We start from the raw sequence: 22,131 nt of genomic DNA on the forward strand, positions 1-22,131 counted from the left end.
GACCCAAACATAGACTCAAACAATGAAATGATAGACCATGTTCTTAAATAGGAAAAGTCAATGTATGTCAATTCTCCAAAAATTTTAATTTTTAAACTTACTGCAATGTCAATGAAAATCAAAGGAAACTATTTTCTGAAATAGGACAAGCTGATTCTAAAGTTCATATGGAAAAATAAGTAAGCAAGAATCACCCAAAAAACTCTTTTGAAAAGGAAAAAGATCTTCAAATACATATTAAAAAATACTAGAGGACCTCAATAATGAAATATTTTGGGATAAGCCATAGGAATAGAGATACTAATGGAACTAAATAGAAAGTCCAGAAACAGACCCAAACACATGTCATCTCAAATCAGTAGTATAAAATGGACTTTTTAATAATTAGATAACATGTGGAAAAAATAAATTTAAATCTGTATCTCAATGGTATACTAGGATAAATTCAAATGGGTCAAATATATAAACTGTGAACACAAATGAATCTACTCTAAGAAAATATAAGTGAATTTTTTTCTTACCTTGGAATGGGAAGGCCTCTCTATGACTCAAAATCTAGAAATCATAAAATATTAATAAATCTAACTAAAAATCAGAAACTACTATAAGGCAAAAACTAATAACAATAACATGAGCAAAGTTGAAATACAAATTGCAAACCAGGGAAAAAATATCTAGTACTCAAATCACAGATAAGAGCTAATCTCCTTAATATATATGAAGCTTCTAGAAATTAAGAAGAAAAAAAGACCTGCAACCTTCCCTCCTGAAAAGAGGATGTTAACAGACAAGAGATATAAAAAGAAATATAAAAATGATCCTTACACATTATAAATGGCCCTCATTCATTAAAGATAAGCAAATGACAACTGACCAACCTCATCCCATCCATACAGAGATTGTTATGTTACCTTCCCAGTATTCTCTCACTACACTGTCTTTAGATTGGCTCTATCTAGCATCATTTTGAGGGAAAAAATGGGAAATTTATGAAGTTGTGTCTTTCTTTAAGTTCTATATCCCATACATTTTGTAAACAAGGCATACAGATCTTAAGAAGGTAACATTAGAGTATTACTGTTTATCAACATACTAAAATTCATGCTTGCTGTTTTGAAATATGAATAACCCATATATTGGTATGATAAAAGTCAGTATGTTCCTTATCCTTATGCTATGAACAAACATGTTTTTTAAAAAATAAGCTTATAAATTATTCATAAGTAGTTTTCATAGTCCTTATAGTCAAATATAATTTTAGAATTTACAAATATTCCTTAGTATAAACATCTCCAACCCTAGCTCCATCCTCTGCCAAATATACTCAGTTCCAAAAGAATCAAACTTTGTAGTGATATAATTCAACTACATCATTGGTCATATGTTCATATGCACTGGTCATATAAACTATCCTAAAAGTAACTAAGGTTAAAAAATAAGAGCAATTTCCATGACAGTATTTTTTTAATATACAAACATAATTTCTCCCTTATATGTCCCAACCAAATTGATCTCCTAATGTCATTATAATTTTTGTTCATGTGATTATTGTTGTTGTTTAGTCGTTAAGTCATGTCCGACTCTTTGAGACCCTACAGATTGTAACCTGTCAGGCTCCTCTGTCCACGGGATTTCCCAGGCAAGAACACTGGAGAGGGTTGTCATTTCCTTCTCCAAGTGATCTTCCTGACCCAGGGATCAAACCTGCATCTCCTGCGTTGGCAGCAATTCTTTACCACTGAGCCACCAGGGAAGCCCATTCATGTGATAGTATTACTATAATCAACCCACAATTTAAACTGTGTTCATCACTAACTGAAGTTACTATTTTAGGCACTCTGTATAAGAAGTTAGAAGCATTAAGAATGACAGTTATAATTATTATTTTTATAGAAAATAATATTCTGAAAACATTACATTCTACAAAAACGGAAAACATTCTGATCTGCCAGTTAATCTTGAGGCCTGTGTTCTTTGCCTTTTAGTACAAACAAAACATGTTTGCCCTCCAGTAAGTAACAGTTTCAAAAAATTATCATTTCTTTTCAAAATACTTCTGTTATACTTTGTAATATACTAAGAAGCCAATCTAGCTTTAATAAAAAAAGAAATCACCCGTTGGAAATTTTTTTTCCATCAGAGAATGTGTGGTTCTAGTCACAGATTTTTAACTTCTCCTTGCCAGAAAATACGAGGTAAGAAATAATTTTTGAAAGACTGTTAAATTAAGTGTCTTCAAACTTTTTCAAATATATCCCTTAATAAAATGTGGAGTGTCTCCAAATGCTAACATAATGTTTAATAGCCAAAAAGTAGGTAGAAATGAATTGTGAGGTAAGGAAAATTTTAACTATTAGTACTACTTATTCATAGCATATTAGAAACTATAATATCGATGATGAAAAAGATCATCAGGATAAGAAAATTTAATTTAATCTATGAATTCTTCCTCCGGTCAAATACAAACCAAGGGTTTCACAAAAATCATATATATACCAAGTTAAAATGAAATGTCAAAATTTTTTAGCATAGAAATTATTTCTTTTGATGTAGATATGAAATTCACTTTTCCTCTAAACATTTATAGATAGAAGGTGAGGTCATAGGAATTTGGATATTTGGCAATAACCAGTTGGCAGAGGGAATATTATCTGCAGTGGTTCTCTATCTCTCTGCATGGCCAACATGATCCACCAGCAACTGAAAAACACCTTGGACTCCTTTCCAGCCTTACAGAAGCTTTAGGATCTGCATTACAGTAACTGTCTCCTCTGCTCCAGTCTTGTTGCCACATCTTCTAATCGACCTCGATTGCCACCATAGGTTAGAATGAGGTAGGAGATAGATGGGCCCCTGGGCTGGACAGCTGATGTTTGTCAAGTGGAGTAAAACTGAAGCTTTGTTCTCACTCAGACACTCTGAGGACAAAGCTAGTGGCAAAAGCTGAACTCTGCTAAAGTAAAGAGATAAGGTATCCACTCCTGAGATCAAGGAAGACCTTCCTGTCTGCACATGTGCAGGAAGGCTTCTTGGGGGTCAAAATGGGAAGGAGCCCAACCCCATAATAAGTGTGAACATGCACCCACAGGCCTTTACAGGAGGATCCATCTTAACAAAAAGTTGCACGTGCATGTTGGGGTGGGTCCTAGGACCAGTCAGGTGTGAAGAAAGAAATAAGATAATAGCCAAAGGTAAATAAAGACTCAGAAGGACTGTCCTATAAAAGTGACTTAAATCACCTCTTTACTACACTCCTCATTCTGGACACCCACACTCCTCTCTGGGAGTATATCTCTGTTTAGCTTTGGACTTACTGAGCTCCTCCTCATTAGAAAGGACACCCACACTCCTTCTCTCCAGGTGTGTATTTCTGCCCTACATCTGTTTTAAATAAACAGTTTCTCTGTGTGCATAAATTTGAGACTTCCACAGTAATCCAGTAGCTAACACTCCACACTTCCAATGCAGGGGGCTCGGGTTTGATCCCTAGTCAGGAAACTGGATCCCACATGCCACAACTAAAGACCCTGTGTGCTGCAACTTAAAAAAATCCTGCATGCCACATTTAACCAAATTTAAAATATTCTTGAATACCACAACTTACAAAAAAAGATCCCACGTGTTGCAACTAAGACCCAATGCAGTCAAATAAATGAATAAATATTTTTAATTGTATAAATTCTGACTGCAAGCCATACAAGAAATTCATAGAAAAAACTAACTACAACCAACAGCTAAAAACAACTGTCTAGATTCAACATATTGATCTGGAAGGGAGAAAGGACAAACAAATAGAGCTAAAGTTTAAAAACACATGTCTCCTCAATAATTTAGATGTGGTTTATGGTAGATCCACCCTTCTTTGGTTTGTAATAACCATTACAACAGTAAACACCAATCATTCTTTGAATTTGGATATCAACATAAAAGCACAAAGAATTAATTCATTGACACTCCTGCTGCCCTGCAACACCCCGGACAGAGTTCAGCCCTCCCTCTAGCTTTCATAGAGAATTATCTCTAAGAATTTCATGGTTTTCCCCAACTCTACATACAATTGAGGAGATTCCCGAGGAGTCGAATGATCTGTGAAACAGCTCTATGTTCCTCTCCCTTTTTCCTCACATGAGAATTGAGTGGGCATCTTAAGTCTCTTAAAATCCCTGGAGTTTCACTGCTTACCTAAAGTAGTTCTTCCAAACAAATACAGCATTAATCCTAAAGTAAGTCCTAGGGAAAACACTCTTTAACTTAATTCATCTACCTTGCTTTTATTTCTCAGTAAACTCTTGTACTCTCTTGGCCCCTAGACCTTTTCATCTCCAAGTTTAGACAACTTCCTGCATAGCCTGACGACATACGGGCTTTCCTGCTTTAATTCTGAGCTCTGATTTTTGCAATCAACCTTTTGCTTAGTTCATTTCCACCCATTCCGGGTGACAGCCTCATTCAGTTTGGATCTGATCTCATCTTTGGCTCAACTCTTCTATTTCCCCAATTCACCAAGGTACATCTGTTATCAACTCTGTTTACACAATAGCTATCTAAAGCTCTCTTTCTTGAGCTCCAGACATACATTCCTAATATCCTACTATGTGTTCTCAGGTTCTTCAAATGCAATAAAACAGAACTCATTATCTTCTCTTCTTCCCCACACTCTTTTTCCTCAGTTTATTGAGTCATTATGCGCCTAATCACCCAACCCAGAAACTTCAATTTTTCTAGACTCTCTCTTCTTATTTAGCCCTCTGTATCTAAGTAGACACCAAATTCTATCAATTCTACTCTCTAATCTTTCATATATTTATGTCCTGTACCCTTCCTCTTTCACTCACCAAAGTTTAGGCCTTCTTTAACTTCTGATGCTTCTCTGACATCTTCCCTCTTTGAGCCTTTACACACAAAGTACCAGGATAACACCTTCTTTCCCACTGCTTAATAACACATATTTCACATGTGACAGACCATCAGTAAATATTCATTAATTACAGAAGAGACTTCAAATCCTTGTGATCGCTCATCTTTCTTTTCCTTGCCATTCATTAGATTGCCTCTCTCTCTTCATCTAATCTCATGCTTCTTCAGGATTCTTTTAACTTGCTGTTGATTATCTTATCCTTTTATGTCCAATCAAAGCTTTTTATTACTCTTTATTGACTTTCAAGTAAATGCATGGCATCAAAATCCTCCATTCTAGCTCACACTTACCTTTCTAGTCTTATTGTTCATACCACCCCACCAAATGTTTACTCAGTTTAGTCAAATCTAACCACTAGTCATTCTCTCAAAAGTGCTGTGCATTTTCCTCCCTCCTTGCCTTTGCTCATACTGCTTTTAAGACAAGATGTCGTGTCTTCATATCTTTCTGTCAAAAGCTTTCCTATTTTAATGTCCAGATCAAACGCCACTTTCTTCATAAAACTTAGTGTTTGTTTCAGACAAAGTTTCTCTCTTCCTCTTCTCTCTTTGAAACTTAGTTTGTAGCTTGCTTTGTGTAAGTATTTTTACTCATCCTGCTAAAAAAAAAAAACCCTGCATGTGGCTCAGATGGTAAAGAGTCTGCCTGCAATGTGGGAGACCTGGGTTCAATCCCTGGGTTGGGAAGATCCTCTGGAGAAGGGAATGGCAACCCACTTCAATATTTTTGCCTGGAGAATCCCATGGCCAGAGGAGCCCAGTCTATGGGGTCGCAAAGAGTTGAACAAGACTGAACAGTTAACACTTTCACTTAAAAAAAAAAAAACAGTATTATATAGTTTTTCAAAGCAGTGCTTTTCAGACCGCCTTCAACAGCATAACTGGAGTCTTCATTAAAAACAAAATGCTACAGAATCAGACTCTCTTGAGGTGGAACTCAGAATTCTGCAACTTGAAAACAGGCTCCCTGGTAAAGTACACAGGGAAGTTGGAGGCCTGTGAGGTACAGAAATGGGCTTTGAAGTCATTGCAAATGGGAACTGCATTCCAGTTGTATCTCTGTTAAAAGATAATTTTCAGGAAAAAACTAAAATCATGACTGATTCAGACAGAAAAGCAAAAAAGTTAAAGTTGTTATTTAACTCGTTCAGTGAAGGAACCAGGCAGATGTTACAACCTGTTCAAAGGAGAATCTTAAAAAAAAGACATATTTATTCAAAGTTGTAAAATGAAGCAAAGATGATAAGCGGCTATAATCAGATAATTCAGAAGGATGTGCAATAGTTCCAAGACAATGAAAAGCAAGATTAAGGTGACCTGGAAGATTTTTTGTAGGCAATACCAAGTTTTCTACTGAAACATGACATTTTTTTCTATACTTCTTACTAGCTGTTTGATTTTGAGTATATTACTTACTGGTGACGGTGGTGGTTTAGTCACTAAGTTGTGTCTGACTGACTCCGCGACCTCATGGACTAAAGCCAGCCAGGCTCCCTTGTCTGTGGGATTTCCCAGGCAAGAATACTGGAGTCGGGGCCCTGGGAGGCTGGCGCAGGGCCCCGGAGCGCGGGCCCTCCGAATGGGCGGCGATGAGCGCCGAGGGATCCCCGCCTCCGGCTGCCCGCCACGGGCGCCCGGGCCGCCTGCAGACTAAAACCAGGATCGCCTTGTTGCACGACGAAGGGTCAGGCCACGCCTATGACGTCCGCCTGAAGCTGACGAAAGAGGCACTGACCATTCAAAACCAGGATGTCATCTGTGTCAGTGGCAGCGGTCCCAGTGCAAACAACCGTCACGCTGCGCAGACAGCCTTTGGGCCGCCTGGGCCTGAGCATAAAGGGCGGCGTGGAACACGGCATCCCCGTGGTCATATCGAAGATATTCAGAGACCTCGCAGGTTAACGGCATTAATGTATAAAGTGCAACCCACAAAGAAGTGGTGCATCTTCTGAAAAATGCTGGTGATGAGGTGACCATCACTGTCGAGTATCTCAGGGAAGCATCGTCGTTTCTGAAGCTCCAGTTAGGGTCGCTGGGACCATCCAGCGAGCCGGGCAGTGGGGCCTCCTCGCCCCTCTTTGACAGCGGTTTGCATCTGAACGGAGCTTCCAGCAACACAGTCCAGCGCGATCCAGGGGCAGGCCCTGGATTGGGTGAGCTCGGGGCCTCTCCAGTTTCACTCGACCCAGGAGAGTGTCGACTGGCTGAGGGCGGTGTCGGCCAACATCAGCAATCTGATGCTGCAAGACGTGAGCGTGGAGACGGTCCCCTGTCCCTGTCTTTGCCTTTCAGTCCATGGAAATTTTCACGACTCTTTGTTGTTTATGATTAACCTTAAAACAGTTGGTCATAACATGAAACAAAAGAAAGTCCTTTTAAAGAAAGCTTTTATTTGGAGGATAATTGCTTTACAATATTGTGATGGTTTCTGCCATACCTCAACATGAATCAGCCACAGGCATCCATGTGTCTCCTCCCTCTTGAACCTCCCTCCCACGTCTCACCCCACCCCACCCCCTAGGTTGTCACAGAGCACTAATTACAGTAGCTAGGACATGGAAGAAGGCAATGGCACCCCACTCCAGTACTCTTGCCCGGAGAATCCCATGAACGGAGGAGCCTGGTAGGCTACAGCCCATGGGGTCGCTAAGAGTCGGACATGACTGAGCGACTTTCCTTTCACTTTTCCTTTTCGTGCACTGGAGAAGGAAATGGCAACCCACTCCAGTATTCTTGCCTGGAGAATCCCAGGGACGGTGGAGCCTGGGGGCTGCCGTCTATAGGGTCACACAGAGTCGGACACGACTGAAGCGGCTTAGCAGCAGGACATGGAAGCAACCTAGATGTCCATTGACAAATGAACAGATAAAGAAGTTGTGGTACACACGTACAATGGAATATTACTCAGCTGTAAAAAAAGCACATTTGAGTCAGTCCTAGTGACGTGGATGAATCTAGAGCCTGTGATACAGAGGAAAGTAAATCAGAAAGAGAGAAACAAATACTGTACTCTCTCTTTCAACAAATCGAATCTCTAACTAAAAAAAAGTTAAAGATTAAGTCACCTGAAAGTCCTGGAGTGAGAGGAGAGGCTGAGTCAAGCCTCTGGACTCTTCACCTTGGCCTTGTCTCTTCTTTCCATGTACCTACACAGCAGTCTCTGTGAGCGTATACTTTTATATGTTCTCTATCCAAATGCACTGATGTAATGTGAGCATATAATTTTATATGTTCTCTATCCAAATGCATTGATGACATATGAGCATATAATTTTATATGTTCTCTATCCAAATGCATTGATGTAATGTGACGTGTATTTGGGGGACCCAACTCGGTTAGAGATGTAATTCTCCAAAACATGGAGGAAACTTAGAAAGAGGCACGGCCACCAGATAGTCTCAGCGGCTCGCTGCATGTCCCCAGGAGGGAACAGGTGCTCTTGTCTCCTTAATGGTCCGTGTAATGATCAAGGTCAATATTGAAATAAATAAATGTATAGTCAAACCACACACACAAAAAAAGAATACTGGAGTGGGTTGCCATTTCCTTCTCCAGGGGATCTTCCCAGCCCAAGGATCAAACCCACATCTTCTGCATTACAGGCAGTCTACTGCATTGCAGGTGGATTCTTTATCACCAAGCCACCAGAGAAACACATGTTACTTACTAGCTGTTTGATTTTGACTATGTTTTCTGATCCTCAGTTACTTTATCTATAAAATGGCAATAAGGTTTCATTGTTTTTGGAAAGTTTTAATGGGGACAATAATTACCTAACAGAGCTATTGTTAGAGTTAAATGAGCTAATGAGTTCCAAGAGCCTAGGACAGTATTGAGCAAGTGATACTTGATAAACATTACACAGTGGTAGTAGTACTAGTGGTAGTATTACTACCAACTGTAAGTTCTTTGAGACTCATTTTTATTTATTAATGTATGTAGTAGTTCATTCAATCAACTGATGTATATAAAACACCTATTCATGCTATGTTTGGCTGGATTATAAAATGGTCTTTGTCTTCAAGGAGTCCAGACTGGCAGAGATAAGAAGTTAAACAAATAATTACATGGGATATAATAAGTAAAATTCGAGGTTTGTGAGCACAATTAAGAAAATGGCTAACCATGTGAGGAATATACAGAATGATTCCAGAAAAGCATTATAAAGGTGAATTTGAGCTGAATTTTGAAGGGTGACAAGGAAGTCACTAAAGGAAGCACAGTATGCTAACAATTATTGTGTTAGAATATTATGTATGTTAATTTTATTTAATTCACATAAGAGTGATAAAATAATAGTACTTACTCCATGTCAGGTCCTGTTTCTGATAACCTTCATTATCCTATTTTATGAAGAAAAGAACCTGAGGCTTAGAGAAGTCAAGCAACTTTCCCAAGATGATACAGCTAGTGAGTGGCAAAGCTACAAGTCATCCCAGATAACCTCTTTCCAAAATGTAGGAAATATAGTCTCAATTTACTAATAGAAGACTCAAAACCCAGAGTGATTATGAAAACTCCCAGGAAAGACTGATTAGCAATTGTGTTCCTGATTTTAAAGCCAAAGCAAGTTGAGGAGGAAGAGCACTCTATAAAGAAGGAAAACGTGAAAAATCTTGGAAGCATGGAGGAGCTTGGGATGTCCCCAGGAAACAGAAACGCTTGGAACTCAATGTACGTATATGGAAACAGCAATAAAGGTCACTTCAGGGATTGTGAAAAATAAACTATGCTACACTAAATATTGCAGACTCTGTTCAGGAGCAAATGAGGAAACAATGAATGTATTGAGCAAGGGATGTAAAGAACTGAAAGGTTTAGACTGGAGGCAAAGCAATGAGTTAGGAAAAAACAGGCTGGTATTACTAAGGTCAAGAGTTTTGAAGCCAGACACCATGCCACTTGTCATAACCTAAGGAAAGAGAACTTCTCTGAGCAATAGGCTCCTCATCTATACAATGAATATACTAGACAATACCAAGTTTTCTATATGAGGTGTACAGGAAAGAACATAGGTAAATACCTGACTGTACTTTAGATCTAGTAGCCATTTGATACATGATGGTGGTTGCATTAACAGTTGCTTATTGCCATTTGTGTCATGATACAACCTAGCAATAGTGTAGGTCTTTTTGAAGACAGAACACAGGAAATACACTTCAGTTCAGTCACTCAGTCGTGTCTGAGTCTTTGTGACCCCATGGACTGCAGCACACCAGGCTTCCCCATCCATTGCCAGCTCCCAGAGCTTGCTCAAACTCACGTCCATCAAGTCAAGTGATGCCATCCAACCATCTTATCCTCTGTTGTCTCCTTCTCCTCCTGCTTTCAATATTTCCCAGCATCAGGGGCTTTTCTAATGAGTCAGTTCTTTGCAGCAGGTGGCCAAAGTATTGGAGTTTCAGCTTCAGCATCAGTCCTTCTGATGAATATTCAGGACTGATCTCCTTTAGGATTGACTGGTTTGATCTCCTTGCAGTCCAAGGGACTCCCAAGAGTCTTCTCCAACACCACAGTTCAGAAGCATCAATTCTTCAGTGCTCAGCTTTCTTTATGGTCCAACTCTCATATCCATATATGACTACTGGAAAAACCATAGCTTTGACTAGATGGACCTTTGTCAGCAAAGTAATGTCTCGGCTTTTTAATATGTTGTCTAGGTTGGTCATAGCTTTTCTTCCAAGGAGCAAGTGTCTTTTAATTTCACAGCTGCAGTCACCATCTGCAGTGAGCACCAAAAATTAAAGTCTCTCACTGTTTCGATTGTTTCCCCCATCTATTTGCCATGAAGTTATGGGACCAGATGCCATGATCTTAGTTTTCTGAATGTTGAGTTTTAAGTCAACTTTTTCACTCTGCTCTTTCACTTTCATCAAGAGGCTCTTTAGTTCTTCTTCACTTTCTGCCATTTGGTGTCATCTGCATATCTAAGGTTATTGGTATTTCTCCCAGTAATCTTGGTTCTAGCTTGTGCTTCATCCAGCCTGGCATTTCACATGATGTACTCTGCACAGAAGTTAAATAAGCAGGGTGACAATATACAGCCTTGACATACTCCTTTCCCTATTTGGAACCAGTCTGTCCGGTTCTAACTGCTGCTTCTTGACCTGCATACAGATTTCTCAAGAGGCCAGTTAGGTGGTCTGGTATTCCCATCTCTTGAAGAATTTTCCACAGTTTGTTGTGACGCACATAGTCAAAGGCTTTGGCATAGTCCATAAAGCAGAAGTAGATGTTTTTCTGGAATTCTCTTGCTTTTTCGATGATCCAATGGATGTTGGCAATTTGATATCTGGTTCCTCTGCCTTTTCTAAATCCAGCTTGAATGTCTGGAATTTCACGGTTCACATAATGTTGAAGCCTGGCTTGGAAAATTTTGAGCATTACTTTGCTAGAGTGTGAGATGAGTGCAATTGTGCAGTAGTTTGAACGTTCTTTGGCATTGCCTTTCCTTGAGATCGGAATGAAAACTGACCTTTTCCAGTCCTGTGGCCACTGCTGAGTTTTCCAGATTTGCTGGCATATTGAGTGCAGCACTTTAACAGCATCATCTTTCAGGATGTGAAATAGCTCAACTGGAATTCCATCACCTCCACTAGCTTTGTTTGCAGTGATGCTTCCTAAGGCTCACTTGACTTCACATTCCAGGATGTCTGGCTCTAGATGGGTGATCACACCCTCACGGTTATTTGCGTCATGAAGGTCTTTTTTGTATAGTTCTTCTGTGTACCCTTGTGACCTCGTCTTAATATCTTCTGCTTCTGTTAGGTCCATACCATTTCTGTCCTTTATTGTCCCCATCTTTGCACGAAATGTTCCCTTGTTATCTCTAACTTTCTTGAGGAGATCTCTAGTCTTTTACCTGGGTTGCTTAGAAATAAAGCCAATACTGCTTGATTTGTTCAGACATAGTAGATTGATCTGTATCAGAAGAGCAAAGTCCCAGGAACACAAAGAGAATCAGATTCCAGAAATGGCACAAGGTTGAGGGTTCAGTTTGTCAAACATTCCTTGTGTTCAACACTGTATTAAGTGGTGCATACATAAAAACAGTTAAGACATAATTTCTCTTCACAAGAAGTCAAGTGTCTACAATATAGCTCTTTGGGTTGATTTTCTTTATTCTAGATCCCTGACCTCCTCTTTTATTTACAACCTCCCACTCACCACTTAGGTCTGATAGTTACACTACTCTTTGGAAGTGATCTTGGTTTCTCTATTTCATTTCCCTCCTCCCTCAGCTTTGGACTCCTTCCTTTCCTGGGTGAGTCAGATTACACCTCATCTGATCCAAGCCTATCCTAAGAACCCTACCCTGGTTCCAAGATGCCTTGCTACCATAGTAAAGTTAAACCAATTTCTCAACAGCTGGCACTAGAATTCTTCTCAGAGGGAACTACTTTGATAAGTTGTTATGAACAGACACGTTGTTATGAATAGTGCTTGAGAACTTGTATTAGCAAGAGGCAGTATAAACAAAGAAAGATTGTTCTACATTAGAAATTCACTTAGGGGTATGGAAAAAGTTGGGGAGAAAAGAGAAGACAGAAGAGAAAGAAAAGAGACAGAAGGCAGAGTAACTTCATAATGCCTAAAATACTTTTTTCATGTGCAATATTCTGTTATTTGCATTTCTTCAACTCCCCTCATGTCTCCCAAGTCTTCAGTAAGTCTTCCACTACCCCTACACCACTCACCTCCCCACAGCATACACACTGTGAGTGGAGATGATGGTTGGATAAGTGAAGAAATCATGGGGCCAAGTTCCACTGCTGGATCAAACAGGAGCAGAACAAAGATAGCACACCCAGAACAGCGAGACAGTCCATAAACTGAACTCATTGGTAGGACTAGGCTCCATGATAACGCTAAAACCACAAGCGTCTAGAAAATTGCAGAACACTTCAGGAGATATTGTACTTTGTTTAAGAGTTGTGTGATAGGGGGTTGAACCAGTCTCAACATGATAGAAAGTCCTAAAGATGCCACAAGAGAACAGTTAGAGCTCATCAGTGAATTCGGTAAAGCTGGAGGATACAAAATTAACACAGTAAGTCTCCTACATATGAACCATCAGATTGAAAACTTTCAGCGATGTGAACATGTGTTCCATCAATGTCAGGCATGAGTGACTGCAGCTTGCTCTTCAGCCTAACAGTCCTTCTACTCTTATCATCTCCCTTGTCCTCTCCTTCCCCCAGTCAGTAACTCTTTCTGCCTGTTCACTTGATGCTAGACCCTGTATGCCAACTGTCATACTATACTACTGTACTTTTCAAGGTATTGTACTATAAGATTAAAAACATTTTATTTTTTGTATTTATTTTTATGTATTATATGTGTGAAAAGTATTATAAACCTATTACAACACAGTACTATAGAGTCAAATTGTTAGGGGAAGCACACTGACTGAAACCGCCCACCATGGCCAGGCACCATAGTAACCATTTGCATGAATTGTTTTATGACAGGGGGTCCTGGTAAGGAACACGGAATAAGCCACCACCTACCAGAAGAGTTTGGGAAAGGTCAAAAGGAGACATCACATGTCTGACCACGTCCCAGAATCCTTCTCACTGGCATCCATCTTGACTGAACATGGTGTGCAGACCAGGATGGACTATGAGTCAGAATGATTGGCTAAAGACAACCCGGAAACTAATCCCATCACCATAAAACCTGAGACTGCGAGCCACTTGGCAGAGCAGTTCTCCTGGGTTCCCTTACCCTATGGCTCTCCGCCAAGGTGCCCAGTAAAATCTCTTGCTTTGTCAGCACATGTGTCTCCTCAGACAATTCATTTCTGAGTGTTAGACAAGAGCCCACTTTTGGGCCCTGGAAAGGGTCCCCCCTTTCTGCAACAAAATGTGTTAGTTGGGTACCTAGGTTAACTTTGTTGTACTTATAAACAAATTTGACTTACAAATGTGCTCTCAGAATAGAACTCATTTTTATGTAGAGGACATACTATACACAAAAATCTCTTGCATTTCTATACACTAACAATGAAAAATCGGAAAGAGAAGTTAAGGAAATAGTCCCATTTACCATCTCATCAAAAAGAATAAAACATCTGGGAAAAAACCTACCTAAGAGACAAAAGTCCTGTACTTGAAAAACTTTAAAACACTGATGAAAGAAATCAAAGATAACACAAACAAATGGAAAGATATACCATGTTCATAGATTGGAAGAAGCAATACTGTCAAAATGACTGTATTCTCCAAGGCAGTCTACAGATTCAGTGCAACCCCTATCAAATTACTAATGGCATTTCTCACAAAAATAGAACAGAAAATTTCTAAATTTATATGGAAATACAAAAGAGCCCAAATAGTCAAAGCAATCCTGAGAAAGAAAAACAGATCTAGAGGAATCAGCTTTTGATACTGGCACAAAAATAGAAATATAAACCAATGGAACAGAAATCCAGAAATAAACCCACATACCTATATCAATTAACCTCTGACAAAGGAGGGAAGAATATACAATGAAGACAAGATATTCTCTTCAATAAGTGCTACTGGAAAAACAGGACAGCTACATATAAAGGAATGAAGTTAGAACATTCTCTAACACCATACACAAAAATAAACTCAAAATGAACTAAAGACCTAAATGAAAGACTGGATACTATAAAACTCTTAGAGGAAAACAGGCAGAACAATTTGGTTAAAAAACAAAACAGATTATGGCAACTGATATCTAGGTCATGATTTCTTCAGCTATTGACAATGACTGCCTTTCTAAGATTCCTTTCTTCCCCAGTATTGGGAAGACAGGAGTATTGTCTTACTCAGGTTACTACAATAATCTCCCTGGGTTTCTTAAGGAGCTAGATTATAAATATTTCCGGCTTTGTGAGCCAGATGGTCAGTTAGTCAGCTCTGCACTTATGGCCTGGAAGCAGCAATAGACAATATGTAAATGAATGTATATGGTTGTGTTCCAATAAAATTTTATTTACAAACTCAGGTAGTAGGCTTTCTATCCTGCTCCTTCTGTTCTCCATATTATAATCAGGGTAGTCTCTAAATGTCACTTCTCTGCTTAATAACTAGAATAGATTCCCACTGCCCTTAGGATACTCTTGTCTGGAGAATCCCATGGATACAGGAGCCTGGTAGGCTGCAGTCCACGGGGTCGCTAAGGGTTGGACACGACTGAGCGACTTCACTTTCACTTTTCATTTTCATGCATTGGAGAAGGAAATGGCAACCCACTCCAGTGTTCTTGCCTGGAGAATCCCAGGGACGGGGGAGCCTGGTGGGCTACCGTCTATGGGGTCACACAGAGTCGGACGCGACTGAAGCGACTTAGCGGCAGCGGCAGCCCTTAGGATAAAGTCCAGATTCCTTAACAGAGTAGATTTCATCTCATTAGCCTTCTCTCTGGCACTTTCCAGCTTCTAGCTCAGTTTTTTAGCCCAACTGAACTACTTTAAATTCCCCCAAGTTCCTGATTGTCTTCCTTCCATGCATCCGCATATGCTGTTATTTTGACGTGGAATACTCCCTTCTCCCCTCAGCCATCAGCCACACTCTTCCCCCATTCACCAGCTTAGTTGATGCCTTGTTGTTGTTTGGTCACTAAGTCATCCCCAACTCTTTTCGACCCCATGGACTGTAGCCTGCCAGGCTCCTCTGTCCATGGAATTTCTCAGGCAAGAATACTGGAGTGAGTTGCCATTTCCTCCTCTGGGGATCCTCCAAACCCAGGTATCGAACCCATGTCTTCTGCATTGGCAGGTGGATTCGTTACCACTGAGCCACCTGGGAAGCCCTGGAAGTAGGCATCAACTCATCTATATTTTAAGTTTCACATCAAATGTAACTTCTTCTAGGAAGCTTTCTCTGATTCCTAAGTTCTCACAAAGTGTTGAGACTGCTGGTTTAATTATCTGACTCTCCTGTTAGTCTGAGGCTCTGGGAGTACAGTACAATTGGAAATTGTTGTATTCCAAGGTACTCAATAAATAATTTGTGAATAAATGGGTTCTTGACTGTCGAGGAAGGAAAAGACAAGAACCACCCTAAAAATGGGCTTTCCCGGTGGCTCAGACTGTAAAGAATTTGCCTGTAATGTAGGAGACCCAGGCTCAATCCCTGGGTCAAGAAGATCCCCTGGAGAAAGGAATGGCAACCCACTCCAGTATTGTTGCCTGGAGAATTCCATGGACAGAGAAGCCTAGCAGGCTTCTCTTCTCGCAAAGAGTTGGTCACGACTGAGTGACTAACACTTTCACTTTTTCACCTTAAAAATACAGAGAGCCCTCAAAGGCTAATTGATGGAGAATGAGCTAAAGATTTGTTTGAGCTGTTCCCTCTAATCCAAAATCTGCTTCTGAAGCATTTTCTGCTTTGCCATTGTACTTTGCAGCGAGGATAAGGAAACATGCAATGTATCTTCCACAGTTACTGATGCAGCAACCAAAGCCTTGAATTGTTTCACTTCTGCCTTGATCTCCAAACTTAATCTGTTCACCTTCTCTTTGGCTCCTAATCTCTTACCTCATATCCTGCTTATAGGCTTATATATAGTGTGCTTCATATTTGGTAATTCTCCTCTCAATGTGATCTTGGCTTGCCTTTCTGACCACTATTCACATTTCAAGTATTATGTGGTGCATATATTCTACATGCCAGGCTCACAGGACTTCTCTAAATCAGACCTATAGGACTTAATCATTTAGTTCTCATTCAAGCCTCACAATAATGTTATAAGAGATTTCCCTTCCTCGGTCCCACTTCACAGTTGATAAAATGAAGACTTAAAGAGGTTAAGTAACTTGACAAAGAAACAGAACAAATGGCAAAGCTGAGATGTGAGAGAAGAAAGTCTGACATCAGAAGTCAAGTTTCCAACTGCACACTACTTTATAGTTTCTCCAGACTATGTCTGTTATTTTTGCTGTTTTTTCTTTAACCTCTCTGAATACTGTTTCCATACAACCCTAGAAGTCTTCTGCAGTCCTCCTGCAAGTTTCATCCTGAATCTCACAGACAGTGTGTTGAATCCAAGGTCATCATACTAACATTTACTGAGCACAGTCACTGTGCTAAGTGCCATTTGTGTTACTCAATCAACCTTCACAGATCCCAATAAAAAAGATAAGGTCAGTTCTGTTTTACAGATAAGGAAATAGAAGCACAAGGGGTAAAAATAATGTGTCCAAGGTCACACAATTAGAAATGGTAGGATCTAGAATTTAAGCCTCGGTAGTCCAATTCTACATATATCTACAGGTAAGAAGGAACATATCTTGAAGCAGGTAGCATAGAGATTCCTCAGGCCTCACAGAATGAGATGGAAAGTGTGGGTGAGCTGGATTGACTCAGGCTGTAATCATCCAGGATAAGAGATTACAAGGATGACTTAATTATTTATTGCTGCCCAAACAAACTATCACCAAAGTTCATGCCTTAAAATAACAATTGTTCATTAGCTAACAGTTCTATGGGTCAACAATTTGGGCTGAACTTGGCTGGGAAGTTCTTCAGCTGGTTTTGTCCGAGCTCACTCACAGGGTGACAGTCAGCTGTGACAGCTTGGCAAGGGCTTGATGCTCTGAAGTGTTGTCTCCATCTGTCAAGGCCAGCGGCATGCACGCGTGACTTGTGCTTGGCTCATCATTCTGCTATTGCTACCTTGAGATTCTTAATAATTATGAAATAAGAGGCCCTCCTTGGCCTTGCACATTATGTTGCCAGTCATGTTGGTGGTTGAATGTCAGCTGGGCATCTTTATCCATGTAGCTTCTCATCCTTAAAGAGACTAGCCCAAGTTTCTTCACATAATGGTAGAAGCTTTCCAAGAGACTGATAGAAAAGCCTGCAAGGCTCTTGAGGTCTAGGCTTATAACTGCCACATCATTACTTCTGCTGCATTTTTTATTTATTTATTGGTTGCACAGGTTTCTCTAGTTGCTGTGAGCAGGCTTCTCATTGTTGTGGCTTCTCTTGCTGTCGAGCACGGGCTCTAGGGCACAAGCTCAGTAGTTGCAAAGGGGTGTGTGTAAAGGGACAGGATGAGTTTGTGACCATTTATTGCAATCTATCACCGATGGGGTACATGTTTAAGGAGAAATGAAATCATTTTAGTCTTGGACATCTGGTGATTAAGGTTTTTCCAGTGATAAATCCATGCAAAGCTGTCTACTATTCATATAATATAGGTTTAGAATATAAAAGAGAATCCTGGTTGGGCATACAAATTTGAAAGCTGTCAGTATGCAGGTGATAGATTTCTGAATAAAGAAATCAGAACCTCAAGCAAGACTGTATTAGTTCAGGTAAAGGTAAACAAAGAGATTCAGTCAATCCCTCATACCACCAAGATGTCTAAGTGCACCCTTCTTCCCATATATCTCAACCTCTCTCTAACAGGAGTCATCTGTGGGCCTATTCATTTCCATAGCCAGCTCAAAGTCTACTACCTCTGGGGAAAGTATAGCCTTCTCTGTCTTGTCCAGATGTGGCTACATATAGTCCAGTGACTTATAATGCAAAAAATATTTACTTGATCCCCACTTTCAACCCAATCTGCAATGGTGGATCAGGAACAAAATACAATCTTCCATGTGAAAAATGAAAGAATGGGAAACATGCAGCAACCTGTAATCCTTAATAGTTTTCTTTCCAAACAGAAACTTTTGCCCTGACCATGGAAGACGTTCCCTTATACCTTTGGTTATTCCTGCTGACCCCTGGGTTCACTCTCTGGGAAGTTCTTCCATGTCCACCATTCACCAGGATCAAGACTGAAGAGGATGTTGAGACTAGCATTCCTGGAAACTCCCTGAGGACACAGTGAATGGCTTTTGTAGGTCAGATTAATAGTTTCTTTAGTAATGCAATTTCCTAAAAAAAAAACTTTTAGGTTTTTGTACTATTCATATCCAGTTATGTGTCAAAAATGATGCCAAAGTACTTTTATGGACTTAGCTCTTAAATTAGCTCATTCTGTAGTTTCTATGGTCTACCCATTCCTCTTTTCATTGTTTTAATGGTGGCTACTTTGAGGTAATCTTAAAAAATGAGTGTAATACCCTTAATCTGATCTTTGCTGAAAGGCTAGATTTCTTTGTCTGAGGAATCTTAATTTGTTGTTGTTGTTGTTCAGTTGCTAAGTCATGCCTGACTCTTTGTGAGCCCATGGACTGCAGCCTGCAGGGGACATGCCAGGCTACTCTATCATTCACTATCTCCCAGAGTTTGCTCTAATTCATGTCCACTGAGTCAGTGATGCTATCTAACCATCTCATCCTCTGCCGCCCTCTTCTCCTTTTGCTTTCAATCTTTCCCAGCAGCAGGGTCTTTTCCAATAAGTTGGCTCTTAACAGCAGGTGGCCAAAATATTGGAGCTTCAGCTTCAGCATCCGTCCTTCCAATGAATATTCAGGGTTGATTTCTTTTAGGACTGACTGGTTTGATCCAGGCAGTCCAAGGGACTCTCAAAAGTCTTTTGCAAAACCACAATTTGAAAGCATCAATTCTTCAGCACCAAGCCTTCTTTATAGTCCAGCTCTCACATCTGTATAAGACTACTGAAAAGACCATAACTTTAGACTATACAGCACCTTTGTCAGCAGTGACATCTCTGCTTTTTAATATGCTGTCTAGGTGCGTCACAGCCTTCCCTCCAAGGAGCAAATATCTTTTAATTTCATGCCTGCAGTCACTGTCCACAGGGGTTTTGAAGCCCAAGAGAATTAAAATTTGTCACTGCTTCCAATTTTTCCCCTTCTATTTGCCATGAAGTGATGGGATTGGATGCCATATAAGTTTTTTGAATGCTGAGTTTTAAGCCGGCTTTTTCACTCTCCTCTAGCACCCTCATCAAGAAGCTCTTTAGTTTCTCTTCACTTTCTGCCATTAGAGTGGTGTCATCTGCATATCTGAGGTTGTTGATATTTTCCCTGCAATCTGCATTCCAGCTTGTGACTCATCCAGCCTGGCATTTCACATGAGGTACTCTGCATATAAGTTAAATAAGCAAGGTGACAAAAGACAGCCTTGTTGTACTCCTTTCCCAATTTGGAGCCAGGCTGGTGTTCCAGGTCCAGTTTTAACTGTTGCGTCTTGAAATGCATACAGGTTTCTCAGGAGATAGATAAGGTGGTCTGGTATTCCCATCACTTTAAGAATATTCCACAGTTTGTTTTGATCCACACAGTCAAAGGCTTTAGCACAGTCAATGAAGCAGTAGATGATTTTCTGGAATTCCTTTGCTTTCTCTATGATCCAATGAATGTTGGCAATTTAATCTCTGGTTCCTCTGCCTTTTCCAAACTCAGTTTACACATCTGAAAGTTCTTGGTTCATGTACTGCTGAAGCCTAGCTTGAAGGGTTTTGAGCATAACCTCTAGTATGTGAAACTGAGCATAGTTGTACAGTAGTAAATCAAAGTGGTCTCCAGTATTATTGTCTGGACAATCCCATGGTCAGAGATGTCTGTAGGGCTATTGTCCATGTGGTTACAAAGAGTCATACACAACTAAGCTTTAGGAATCTTAATGGAAGAGCTTTAAAAAAATATATATCTGAAAAACAGTCTTTATTCTCCTGTTTGGACTACAAAAATAGTTCAATTTTCTAATCCTGTGAGGCCCAAATTTTCTATACACTCTATTTCCTTCCATCTCTGTTTAAAAAACCCTCATTTCTGATGTGAGCTCATCTCTTTCTCAAAAAATCTTGCTAAAGGCAGCAAGGAGCAACCATCACACATTTATATTCTGGTTCTTCCCAAATGCTTCCCCTAAAATTCAGCCATAGAAGGAAGATGGTCAGGCTTCCAAGGTGACTAGGTAAAATTTCTACCAAACATTTTACAATGGTATTACAAGGATCATCAGTTTTCCAGCCTACAAGATCTATTTCTTCACTGTTATTTGTCTGACTGTTTATGTAATGCCATATGCTTTAAGATTCTGTTAGAAGTTCCCCATTTCCAGGTATCAATTTTTAAATTAGAGTAAATGCTAAATTGCTGTGATAAAGAGGCCCTAGAATTCACGGACATAAAGAAAATGAAAGATTGTTTCCTTCTCAAATAATAGTTGGGCCTAAACTGACACAGCATCCAGTGCTTTGAGGTCATTTAGGACCTCATTCCCAATTTTTTTTCTGAATATATTTTTAAATAAGTTTTTTTATGAGAATTAGACAGAGAAAGAAATGCCCAGGAACAATATGAAGGTAGAGTAATAGTGATATGAGAAGAGTCAGTTCAGTTCAGGTCAGTTGCTCAGTCATGTCCGACTCTTTGCAACCCCATGGACTGCAGCAGGCCAGGCCTCCCTGTCCATCACCAACTCCTGGAGTCTACCCAAACTCAGGTTCATCGAGTCAGTGATGCCATCCAACCATCTCATGTTCTGTCATCCCCTTCTCCGCCTGCCTTCAAACTTTCCCAGCATCAGGGTCTTTACAAATGAGTCAGCTTTTTGCATCAGGTGGCCAAAGTATTGGTGTTTCAGCTTCAACATCAGTCCTTCCAATGAACACCCAGGACTGATGTCCTTTAGGGTGGACTGGTTGGAGCTTCTTGCAGTCCAAGGGGCTCTCAAGAGTCTTCTCCAACACCACAGTTCAAAAGCATCAATTCCTTGGCGCTCAGCTTTCTTTATAGTCCAACTCTCACATCCATACGTGACTACTGGAAAAACCATAGCCTTGACTAGACAGACCTTTGTTGGCAAAGTAATGTCTCTGCTTTTTAATATGCTGTCTAGGTTGGTCATAGCTTTTCTTCCAAGGAGCAAATGTCTTTTAATTTCATGGCTGCAGTCACCATCTGTAGGGATTTTGGAGCCCCCAAAAGTAAAGTCAGCCACTGTTTCCACTATTTCCCATCTATTTGCCATGAAGTGATGGGACCGGGTGCCATGATCTTAGTTTTCTGAATGTTGAGCTTTAAACCAACTTTTTCACTCTCCTCTTTCACTTTTATCAAGAGGCTCTTTAGTTCTTCTTCACTTTCTGCCATAAGGGTGGTATCATCTGTATATCTGAGGTTACTGATATTTCTCCCAGTAATCTTGATTCCAGCCTGTGCTTCCTCCAGCCCAGCATTTCTCATGATGTACTCTGCATGTAAGTTAAATAAGCAGGGTGACAATATACAGCCTTGACGTACTCCTTTTCCTATTTGGAACCAGTCTGTTGTTCCATGTTCAGTTCTAACTGTTGCTTCCTGACCTGCATACAGGT

General features: G+C 40.1%; 1 protein-coding gene across 4 annotated transcripts in view; it reads right to left on the reverse strand.

Annotated features, from left to right (window-relative positions):
- Positions 1 to 22,131, reverse strand: part of TLCD4 (TLC domain containing 4) — a 121,176-nt gene that overhangs the window by 84,098 nt on the left and 14,947 nt on the right. The window contains exons 1-2 of one of the 4 annotated variants that reach the window (XM_081486219.1): positions 6,334 to 6,569; positions 522 to 555 (exon numbers count right to left, since the gene is read on the reverse strand). The exons of 2 other annotated variants lie outside the window; for them this stretch is intronic. The gene's annotated coding sequence lies outside the window, so the exon portion shown is untranslated. Of the gene's footprint in view, positions 1 to 521; positions 556 to 6,333; positions 6,570 to 22,131 lie in introns of those variants that run through there. One more of the 4 variants, XM_081486218.1, reaches the window with a different exon arrangement.

Source organism: Giraffa tippelskirchi, chromosome 5 (genome assembly GCF_054371585.1).
Source record: "Giraffa tippelskirchi isolate mGirTip1 chromosome 5, T2T-mGirTip1v1.2.pri, whole genome shotgun sequence".
Classification (NCBI taxonomy): domain Eukaryota; kingdom Metazoa; phylum Chordata; class Mammalia; order Artiodactyla; family Giraffidae; genus Giraffa; species Giraffa tippelskirchi.